Source organism: Gavialis gangeticus, unplaced genomic scaffold (assembly GCF_001723915.1).
Source record: "Gavialis gangeticus isolate Ggan-Ray unplaced genomic scaffold, GavGan_comp1, whole genome shotgun sequence".
In the NCBI taxonomy this organism is placed as follows: domain Eukaryota; kingdom Metazoa; phylum Chordata; order Crocodylia; family Gavialidae; genus Gavialis; species Gavialis gangeticus.
In genome coordinates, this window is record NW_017728962.1 from 799,213 (window position 1) to 811,079 (window position 11,867).

At 45.1% G+C, this 11,867-nt stretch overlaps 1 protein-coding gene across 1 annotated transcript in view; it reads left to right on the top strand.

The window, feature by feature from the left end:
* Positions 1–4,894: 4,894 nt before the first annotated feature.
* IVNS1ABP (influenza virus NS1A binding protein) overlaps positions 4,895–11,867 on the top strand; it is a 29,063-nt gene continuing 22,090 nt past the window's right edge. The window contains exon 1 of the mRNA XM_019501272.1: positions 4,895–5,114. The gene's annotated coding sequence lies outside the window, so the exon portion shown is untranslated. The remainder of the gene's footprint in view (positions 5,115–11,867) is intronic.

Genomic DNA, 11,867 nt, shown 5'->3' on the forward strand with positions numbered 1-11,867 from the left:
GTCTTGGAGGAGTTTGTGACCATTTGACCTTGTCATCCCTTGGGGCGCTCTGGTGAACAGACGTTCCCCCAGATCCTGATATACACCCCTTATATACTTATAGGCAGCCAGCATGTCCCCTCTGAGCCTGCGCTTTTCCAGGCTGAAGAGTCCCATATCTCTCAGCCTCTCATCATAAGGTCTGCTCTCCTGCCCTCTGACCATGTGTGTGGCTCTCCTCTGCACTCTCTCAAGCTTCTCCACACCCTTTTTAAATTGTGGAGCCCAGAACTGGATGCAGTACTCCAGCTGTGGCCTCACCAAGGCCGAGTACAGTGGGAGGATGACATTCTGGGACTTGCTTGAGAAGCATCTATGGATGCAGATGCAAGCCAGAGTTTTGCTCGCTTTACCAGCTGCAACATCACATTGGTGGCTCATATTCATCTTGTGATCAATCATGACCCTCAAGTGCCTTTCAGCCAGGGTCCTAGCAAGTGTAACACTGCTGAGCCTATAAGTATGCTGCCGTTTTTTCTTGCCAAGGTGGAGTACCTTGCATTTTTCGGTGTTGAATGCCATCAGGTATTCATCTGCCCATTTTTTGAGCCTGTCAAGGTCGGCCTGGATCACCATCCTGCCCTCAGGTGCCATTGGCGAACTTGACCAGCCTGCTTCTGATACCAATGTCCACATCATTAATGATGTTAAAGAGTATAGGCCCAAGAACCGAACCTTGGGGGACCCCACTGGTCATGGCGCACCGCAATGATTGACTTCCATCAACTACCACTCTCTGGGTCCGACCTCAAAGCCAGGTTCCCAGCCAGTGGACTGTGATGTAGCCGAGGCTGCAGTTGGCCAGTTTTTCTATGAGATGATCATGGGATGCCAGATCGAAGGCTCCTTTAAAATCAAGATATATGACGTCAGTCTCTTCTCCCTTGTCCAGGTGATATGTCACCTGGTCGTAGAAGGAGATGAGATTGGTCAGGCAAGACCTGCCTGCAACAAACCCATGCTGGCTATCCCTCAGGATGTTGCCATCAGCCAGTTTGTCAAGAATGGTTTCTTTGATAATTTTTTCCAAGATCTTCCCCAGGATAGAGGTCAGGCTGATAGGCCTGTAGTTCCCTGGATCTACTTTCCTTCCTTTCTTGAAGATAGGCACCACATTGGCCTTCACGAGGACAGGTGGAGTCCCACCAGGTCTCCGTTATCTCTATGAGATCGTAGTCTGGCTAAAACAGAAACATCTCCGTCTAAACCTGTCTAAACCATGACAAGGATTTGTCTAAACTGCCAATAACAGATATGCTACCTTTCTCTGTAACTTGTCCCAATGCTTCACCACCTTTAAAATTAAAAAGGTGTTCTTAATATTTAATCTAAATCAGGTTTGTTCAACATACAGCCTGTGGGCCTCCAAGCCATTTTCTGAGGCCCGAGGTGCTGCAATGGGCAATGAAAGTAAAAACTGTTTACTGTCGTTTCCATCCGTTGTCCCTCTCCCAGCCCCTCCGCAGCTTCCTAATGGCTGCTGAAGGGCTGGGGAAGGGACAAATTTCCCAGACGCACCACGTCAGCTTCACGTTGCCGATGTGGTGCGGCTCCTCCCCTCCCCCTCATTTCAAGGTGTCCCTTCCTAGGCCTGCCCCTCCCTTCCTCATTTGCATGCCAGCCCCGCCCCGTGCCAGTCCCCACCGGCCGCATGGGCTGGAGCAGGTCGCGGTGCAGCGGGAGGGCAGGCATGGGGGGCGCAGATGCTGGCTTGCAGGGAGGCTGTGGCCGGGCCCACAGGAAATGCTGCTGCCGCTGTGGCTGTCAGGGTGGGAAACTGGCGCCGTTCCCGCCTCCCCACATCCCCCCGTGCCTGCATACATCGCGCTGGGGGTGGTGAGTTGTGGGCTCTGTGGAGGGAGGGAGCCCCACTAGTCAGGCTCGGGCTGCCCCAGGGGAGAGGGAGCAGGGGGGTGTCTCTGCATGTCCTGCACACCCTGTAGGGTCCCTGCATGTTCCCCTGGCTGCTGAGCCGAGGCGCGCAGGTGTGGGAGCATCTTCAAGGCCGCCCAGGTGGCAGGGAGAACACGGCGGGGTCAGGCAGTGCCCCTTGACTGCTGCGCCCCCAGGCCGTGGCCAGATTGGATAGGCCACGCAAGCGCCTGCTCCTGCCCCCCCCAACTGGATGTCGCCCCAAGACAGCGCCTGCAAATAAGAAATTAAAGATCTGTGATGCATTTCAACCAAGTATTTGACAACTAGGAGACATGAAACCATGGTAAAAGGAAGCTCTGCTAACCTTTGGAAAAATCAGATCCCTGCAACAATTCTCTGGAGTAAATACAGCATGATGTCAACAGAGGTTTTGTATTCAAAAATGATTTCTACCCGTCTGCAAATTGTGGCTTTCCATGTGGACAAAGGCAGGGAATTAAGGGTGCAGTGGGGTGGCATGCTCCTCTCCAGCACTGCTAGGGGGTTGTTTAAAATAAAACAGTGCTACCAAACCAAATTGTTTTTATTTTGGATTTTAAACCACATTTCCAGACCCATTTCATTGTCACTTCCTGCAACTTCATTGGTGTCAAAAGTCACGTGACATTACTTCCTCATGTGATACCGCTTCCTGTGAGGTCTTTGAATAAGGCTCGCCAGCCCACTGGATGATAAAAAGTTCATGATCCAGCCCCACATTCAAAAAGGTTGGACACCCCTGATCTAAATCTTTCTTCTTGCAACTTAAGGTCATTGCTTCTTGTCATCTCTCTTCTGGACACAGGAAATAATGAACTGACATTCTCTTTATAACGAGACAATGACAAATTTTGTATTTGAAGTCTGTTCTCAAAACCCCCTTACTCTTCATCTAAACTAAATAATCCCATGTTTTCTTCCCTTTAATCTGTTTTCTGTTTTTCCACGTCTTGAACTGCCATTCCCCAAACTTAACACTGTACTTAAAATAAGGCCACAACAGTGCTGAACAAAGAGGAAGAATCATTTCCGGTGACTTATGACTTCTCTAGAATAGTCCATTTTTTACTCTTAGTCAGTTTGTGATCTAGGATCATCCCCAGATCTCTTACTGTGGCCCAGGGCTGTCCAACTTGAGTGGCCACAGGCTGCATGTTCCCTTTGGTCATATGCTGTGTAGGTTGCATGTCCCCTCGAGTCCCTGTGCTGCACATGGACAGGCCCTGCTACACTGCACTAGTTCTCATGTACTCCATAGGTTTCCCAGCACCCTCTGAGCCTTCTGGCAGTGAGCTTCCTTTGCCCAGTGAGCCACACCATCAGGAAGCAGAAGCTGTAGTTGAAAGGGGGACTGCAAAGACCCCTGCAGCAGAAACAGGAGAGTCATGGCAGGAACCTAGGGCAGGGCGGGGAGGGACACAGGTTAATCCCCCACACACAGCCCTTGGGCCTTTTGTATCTGTACATTTAATTCGTTTGTTCTCAAGTGCGGTACTTTTGATTTGGCCTCACTGAATTTCACACTATTTGTCTGAGATCCTTTCCCCAGTTTCTAATTCTTAAGCTTAATCTTGTCCTCTGAAACTCCTGCTACCCTACCCAGGTTGCTTTCATGTGCAAGTGTAATATATGCAGGCTGGTGTCCATCCTTCCAGTCATTTTGGAGGGCACTGAAGTCTATGAGAGGGCAGCCAGGATGGATAGCAGGGGAAGCCCCCTTGACACACTCTCCTAGTTCAAGCTGATCATGACAACTCGGGTTTTTTGAGTATGTGCCCACCTTCTAGTTTACATGCCAAGCTCATTTCCCCAGGAAACCTGATACCTGAGGCACCTTTTATTCTGGATTGAAACTGATGGTACCCTTCACTCTTACACTCAAAAAGTATATTAACACTGCATAAGAGGGAGAGGGGGGTGTGCGTGCGTGTGTCTTACACATACAAACAGGCCAGCTACAGACATTATACTTGTACCAATGTAAGTGATCAGAAACTGGTCTATACCTGTAACAGGAGTTTGGCACACAAAACCAGTCTATGCCAGTAACAAAACTGAAGTGCAGTACACATAGATGGGTTTAAAAATGGCAGAACCCAGTCTAAGATTTGCCCCCACCACCACCCAAGGGCAAATGCATGTTCTGTTCCCCACCCATGTAAACTAGGCTGCTTAGAGAAAACTGCCTAACTTGGATTGATTCTTACCTCGTGCATTTTGAATGTGTGTACCTAGCCACGCACATCTTTTGGGGTATAAGTGACGTGTATGTATGTGTGTGTATGGGGTGGAACCTGAATGTGCGTCTGAGTACGTGTGAGAGACCGGTGTGTGAGAGACGTGAGAAAGACAGCAGGAGAGACACGTAGGCCGTGTTATTTACACACACACTGATCTTCGGGGGGGAGGGCGGTGCCCACCCTTCCAGCCCCTGGACCCTCCGAGCGGGCCCGAGTCAGTCCTAGTCTCGATCCCGCCACGTGGCACTTGGAAATTTAGCTAAGTGGAGCGGGGACAGCCTCAATTACGAGCTCCCCACCCTGAAATGTGGATGTCGGGGTGGGAGCCGCAAGCCGCGCCCGATCCGGGTAACGCTCAACTCCCAGCGCCACACCCGCAGCCCCGGACGCGCTCCCTGCTGAGGGGCTGCGCAGACCCGGCGCCTTCCCGCCTCAGCAGGGCGGGGGGAGGGGGGAGCACGGGCGGCTCCTCTGCCGCCGCACACCGCCAAGGGGGAAGCAACGCCGCCTGTAGCAGGTGGAAACCGGTCCCAGGCGGCTGGGCCCGCTCCCCCCGTCACCTTCCACTGACCTACTTGCGAGGCAGGAGGCGGGGGGGGGACCCGTGCGCGGGACTCCTTTTTATCGGCGGAAGGATCTGACTTCGTTTACCGCCGGCCCCGCCCGCTCGCTCGCGGCGGAGTGGTACCGGGCTGGGCGAAGAGGCACGAGCGCCCGCGCGCGGGACTTGGCCAGACTGTGCGCAGCCCGCCCGGGGACGGAAGCACCGACCGTGGTCCTGCTCGTGGAGCCGCGCACATACAGAGATACACACACGCATACAGATACACGCACACAGATACACACCGCCCCGCTGAGTCTGCGTCTGCGAACCGGCTTCGTCCCAATATGAGCAGCTTCGTCCGCGCTGACAGACACCAGGTACCGCGGGAGGCGCCGCCATCGCCTCGTGGCGGCCGCCTTTGTTCCGGGCCGAGCCTGGGGCTCCGCTGCGCGCTCGATACTGCGCTGGGGGGACATGGGGGAGGGACCGCCCTTGGCCGGGGAGAGATTCCCCGCCGCCGGGCCGAGGGATGCGGTGCCGCTTGCCCCTGCCTAGCCGGGGCCCCGCGTGCTTCGCCCCTCTCCCGCATTGCAAGCGCCCCTGGAGGGGGCACTGGCCACCTCCTGCGCCGGGGAGTGCGGGGTGGGCCCGCCTCAACGCGGCCTGAAGCGAGGGATCGTGCAGGAGCCCTGCAGCGCGCCCTGCAGCCCTTCAAGGTCAAGTGGTGTCCATCAGCCCTCGGACCCGCGGACGGGCCGTGGGCAACGCTGGTAGCTTGGACTTAGCCAGAGGGGTTGTCAGCTGGGGCTGAGGATGGAAACCACAGATTTTTGCGGGGGTGGGGTGGACTTTATCAACCAGTGGGTCACTGCCCAAACATGGGGCTAAAAAATTATGAAAGGGTCCCGAACAAACTTAAAAAATGGATTTTCATTTAAAGGAGAAAACCAGGGATTTTCCCTTGCAGGCTGGCAGAGCTTATGTGCTTGCCACCCCCCCCCGCCCCGCATACTGGGGGGCTGGTGGTGGGGCCAGCAGGTCAAGAGTGAGGGGTGCTGGTTGGGGACTGGCTATCCACATTTGCAAATGGGCCCTGGTATGAAAAAGGTTGAGAACTGCTGCTCTAGGTCAGGTAGCCCTGGCAGCTGAAACATCAAGGGCCAGTCCCCAGTATTGCTTCTGCAGGGCTAGCTGTCACCTGGCCTCCACCTATGTAGTAGGAGTAAGATGTTTTAGAAGACCAAAATGAGTGGGATTAGCCTTTTCAGCACAAAGAGTCTACATCTGATTTTCCCAAGGTGAAGTAGAGTGAAGACTGCCCAATGTCATCTTGGTTCTGCCCATTGCGAGGCTTCTGGTGGAACAAATAAAAATAAGAGCTAGTTCATTTGCTCTTTGAAGCAGCATGCAAAAATACATGAGCAGGTTTTGGGTTTGTGAGGGAGGCGGACCAGACATGGAGGCTGACTTGGTATTTGTAATGCTAGTCAAAGAGTTAGGAAAAAACCATTCTAGCAGTTATGAGGGAGCGGGCTTCAATTTTCCTGAATCCTGCTAGGACCTACAAAAAATGAAGCCCAACAGGTGGGTGTATTGAATTGGCTTATGTTTTGAAAAACATTTTTTGCAGTCAGAAACTTACATTTCGAAGCTAAGGTGGTGCCACCAGGGAAGAGTGCTAGGTCAGCTGAAGCCAGTGGGTCCAGCTGGACTGGTGCACTTCCCAGAAGTTTGTAGAGAGGGCGTGACTTGGCTTTTCCAGGCAGTTGTGGGTTTAGTTGTCTGTGAAATTGTAAAGAAGCGTGGGTTAGTTTGACGAGGGAAGCAGGGCTGTGGAGGTGAGTCAAGGGACAGCATTGGAATAAATCAAAAAGAAAGCAAGATTTTTGATAGGCTTTCTGTGAGAAGCAGCAGAAAATAAAGGAAGAGGTTTGGAAGACAATATATTAACAAATGAGAAAAGTATGCAGGTTAGTGGATTGAAAACAAGAAAACGGAATATACTGAAATTAATTCAGCAAAGAGAATACAAGTGGGGAAAAAGTGGAGAAATTCCCAGAAAGAAAAGAAGGTATACCAAAAGTGTAGGAAATTTAATTTGAAAGTATTAAATAGAAGCTTGTGCTTTTAATAAAAGTGTGTCTATGCTTTGAATAACTGTGTGTGTTATAACTGTCCTGTTCTAAAGTGCTACAACTGTAACTTTGAGGGGAGAGGATTGCACATGATTTTTTATTCAGTGCTAGAATAATATGTTTTTCAAGCCTGCTGTCAAAATGCTGGATAGAGCATTGTACGTTCTTGGTAGGTAGGTAATACTCAACCTGTAGTACCTTTTTTTTTCTTTTTTTTTTCTTTTTTTTTTAGGAGGATAGAGAGTGTTCTGTAGAGCTTCCTTCCCATTCCGTTCCTAATATGCCCATAGTGCAAATTTCTCTTAATCTCTGGTTTGGATTTTTTTTTTTTTTTTTACTTACATGGTCCAAGTTATGAAACTACCCCTAAAGCTTATGTACTTCTGCTTTATTGTGTAAGTATTCTAGTCCCTGGTGTCTCTTTCAGAATCTTTTTGGTAAGATCCTTTACCCAGGATTGGGTAAAAAACAATGTTTAAATCAGAGTTTTTGTTAAAAGTTTTCCTCTGTAAAAAATGTAAAATTAAGACCACCTATATTAAGGTCTAAATTTATTTTAAACAATTATTATGTTCCTTATTAATTTAATATTCAAACAGTCCATGTTTACTGCTGAAACTTTAAAAGACCCAATTTTCAATGCATTGGAGCTACCACTAGAGATTGTATTCTTTTGCATTATTTAAAACGGCTTAATTCAGGGACGTCACTAAGCACTTCAACTCTGGAATGTTTAACCAATATCAGAAAACTAGTTTCTGCAGATACAGAGAGGAGAAGTTAACCTAGCTCAGCAGACATGAGGGACATAGTCGCTCAAAGCAGTTGGTTCAGTTTACTATTTACAGGTAATTACCATTTAATAGGTAAGTTATAAATGCAATGCATGGTTTGGGGGATTTTCTCCCTTGTATACCAGCACATTTAACATAGTTAAAACTAATGAAAAAGTGCAGATGCTGACTTCTTTAATTCTGTTGAATTCCAGGTTTTTTCCCCAAAGTTTTTACTATCAGTCATCAATTTTACAATAAATGCTATGTTTTTTAATGTAATGAAATGTAAATAATCTGAATAAATGGACATCAGATTGCTTACTCTTTTATATAGAGTATCTTCCTGGTTAGCATAACTTAGCATGTCTTGGTGGTTGAGAACCATTGTGACTCAGCCTTTGTTTACAAAAATAACTGAAAAGAAAGAATTCAAAACAAGATTAAATTGACATAGCCATTAATTTCAAGTGGTTGTGTCAAAGTTTCTTGGTCTCTTGACATAAATCACAGTTAAAATTAATAATTTAAAGAGATTTGATTTACATGGATCCACCATGTGCATACTGTTACACACTGGTCAAAGGTATATTGATATATCTTAAATACACTTTGTTATATTTTATAACATACAATTCCAAACCTATGAAAAGGCACTAATTTAATTTATGTTGAATTTTAATTTTTGTTACCCCCAGTTTGAAGCATTTTATTTCTAAAGATTTCACATTAAATGACAAATGGTGCATGAATAGCACAAGTGACTTAAATGTTTTGTGAACTAGGTGAGAGTTTTCTGCAATTTCTGTTTTAGAAACTAATTCCTTATAAGATCATAGCATGAAATGTTTTGATAAATAATTTGGGGAACAATGCTTATGCAAGTGATTTGTAGGATTATGGCAAATTCCAAGTTCAATTTTAAAAAATAGTCCAATACACAAAAATGTTCTTTTGCACTTTATGCAACTGCATTTATTCAGTATTATACAAGGTGCTAATTTAAAACTTCTAGCCTTTAATGTTATCGGTCCCAGAAAAGAGGAGGAAACCCCACAAAGTAGTTTAGGTTTAGGCATATTGGGCACGTCTACATGTGCATTTTAATGTGTATTAACACATTAAAGCATCATCAAAAACGTGCTCTTTAGTTGATGCACATTACAGTAGGCTAATGTGCATTATAGTGGCACTAAAAACTGTGCTCTTTAGTTAACATGCATTAAGATAGACTAATGTGCATTTTCTTAGTGCCTTACAATGGAGGTACTAGATTTAATGTGCATTAACTAAAGCCCATTAATGCATGTGTAGACGAACTGCAACACTTTTTTAGGACATTGCCTTACCCATTCAGTCATTGGCACTTCAGCTGAAAAGTGCAACTATTGTCATTTCTGAATGGGGGGGGAATATTATGTTTTGAATTCCTGTGCAATAGAAACTTAATTAAGACCTTAATTACTTCACAGGAGGCCACTAGCTTTCAGTTACTACTGAGCTGTGCAAGACTGGAGCTAGAAATGTGAGACTCTGAGTTATTACTGATCTGTTTAGACATCTCATTCTTCAAACTGCACCCAGTCAAATGTAATTAAACTCTTCCAGCAGTGCCATAACAATGCCAGAAGAAATGCCGTCTACTTTTTTAAAAGTACTTGACCATTTTTTTAAATATTAACTTTTTGGGGGGGGGGTTGATTCTCTAGGGTGCATTGTATATAAAAATGGCCATATGAAAATTGTTAAATACCAAATTCATTATTTAAGGCTTCTAAAAGTACTGTGTAGCAGTAATATTATTCACACATGTCACCTAACTATCAGTATTTAAACAAAACTAGAGTGTTGGATGAACTGGAGCAATTATCTACCTTCTACCTAAATGCAGTTCTGTTTAGGGCAGACAAATTGTGTTTACCAAAAGTGAATCACTGCAGGCAGGGATTCTGAGGCATACTGCCACTGGTATGTGTTTAGGAGCCTTTTGGTTAGTTTGAATATCATAGTTTGGATATCAAAATATGGTTCTGAAACTAAAAATATTGATCATTTTTGTCCACTGGGCAGCCATATTTAGGTACAAGAACCTGACTGCATGGACCAGTTATAGAGTTGAAGTCTAGACTGAAAATACTTTAGTTTAGAGATGTTTGTGTCAAGTACAAGGTTTGGATTCAGATTGGAACTGCCAGGCATCCTTGCAAACTGTTATGTATCATATATACTAAAAAGGCTAAATAAACAACTTAATATATCTGACATTATCTTTTATGATTTGAGGAGAAAATGCAGATGCAAATTAAGCATTCATTCAATTAATGAATGTGCCAGGAGAAGGAAGGCATTTTAAATTTATTAGTTTAGAATGTTTAGGGTTTGAGGTTTTGATGAAGTTGAAAAAATAGCAGAGAGTGATGCATAAAATTATTTTTGAAACATTTAATATTTCCAGCCAGATATATACATATTCAGTTTAGTAGGAAACTTAGACTTTTTCTAATGCTGTTATGTTTTTAATATAAGTGTTAAGTGTAGCTTGTTTTAAGGATGCAGGTAAAAGACAAATCTGGCAATAACTACCACCATACTTGGGTTTTTTTGTTAATTTTTTTAGATTTAAAAAAAAAAGTTTTCTATAGAGGTGCACCAATACATCGGTCCCATATTGGATAGACACCAGTATAAGGAAAATTGACTGTATTGGCAACCAGCTTTTTTTGGCTGATGTGGCCAGTAATGCCACAGATAAATGCCCTGTGTATGTGCACAGCCGCAGCACAGCATGCTGGCAGCCAGGAGCACAGCCCAGCAGCATGAAAAGCAGCCAGGTCCAGCTGGTAAGTCTGTTTTGAGGGATGGGACATGGGGGAGGGGCAGATTTGTTGCATGTTTTGATTTGTCTCAGAATACAGAGAATATGGTTACATTAGCTTTTTTGTGAAAATTTTCACAAAACACTGCTTTGATTCGTGTATGTTAGTAAGAATTAGAGTAGTAGCAGTTACAGTCTTTTAAACTGGTTACAAGTTCTACAAATAGACATAGACATTGTTTTACACATACAAGGATGAATTGTCATATTTGTGAAAAGTTCAAATACCTGAAAACACTTGGGCTTGAAACTAGTGTTGTCTGCACTGAAATAGAGTATACAACATAGACATTCATATAGGAGTTATTGTCAAAATAACCCATTCTAGGTTTACTTGAAGATTAGCTGGTACTCTTGTGGTTGGAAACAAGCTATGCAAAGTTGAACCACAGGAATGAAAAAACACTGAATAGGAACGATGTGCATGTAAATGTAAAAGTAAGGTGTTTCAAAAGTTGGTGTTTGATCTGTTAAGTTAGGTCTAGTGTCATTTCCCAGAAGTCAGAATCATTTGTCACAGTAACAGGCTATTAACTGCACTTGGATGATTATTCAACTAACTGGTGCTGTGTACACAGATTCATTCTTACTAAAAATGGCGGATACTAAACTTTCAGAAAGGAGCTAAAGTTTGGATGTGAAATTTCCAAAAATAGTCTGTATTCTCCAAACCTTTCAGAGAAGCTCTTTTCTGTCATAATCCAGATTTATAAAGCTATCAAATATTCAAGTCAAAGAATATAATTTTTAGAGTACATTATGATATAATGGATTTAAAACCTATTTGTTTCATCAGACAACCTATATAGATGTACATTGTAAAGTTTGGATTGTAAAATCAAAGTTCCCTTACTGACAGTCCCTTATTTGTTGTCCATTAATGGGTGGTTTTGGTAACAAACAGTAAGTGTGTTATACTGAAAGAATGCAGAATATTTTTTTAAAGTAGCCTCTCCAACAAAGTGTTGTCCAAAAGGAGCTAAATGTTTGGGAAGTTTAGACACTGTTATCTTTTTCTAATTTTTGCTTCAGAAGAGCAGCATGTCTTCTGCAAATGTTATGATAATCATGCTAACAAGGAAAAGTGGTTTTAAGCGAGGATGGGCAAAATATGTCCTGCAGGCCACATCTGGCCTGCCATGGGATTCTGTGTGGCCTGCAGTGGGTCCCTCAGTCCCACCTGACCCAGGCAGAACATGCAGGGAGTGAATTGTGGCTCTGCCCTGCTCTTGGGGATCCCAGGCAGTGTCTCCATAGAGGTCCAGCCCACTTCATCTGGCACCCCTGACAGTAGGTGCAGGCCAGATGGGCCTGGAACCGGATAGGATCAATTGCCGCCCCCCCCCC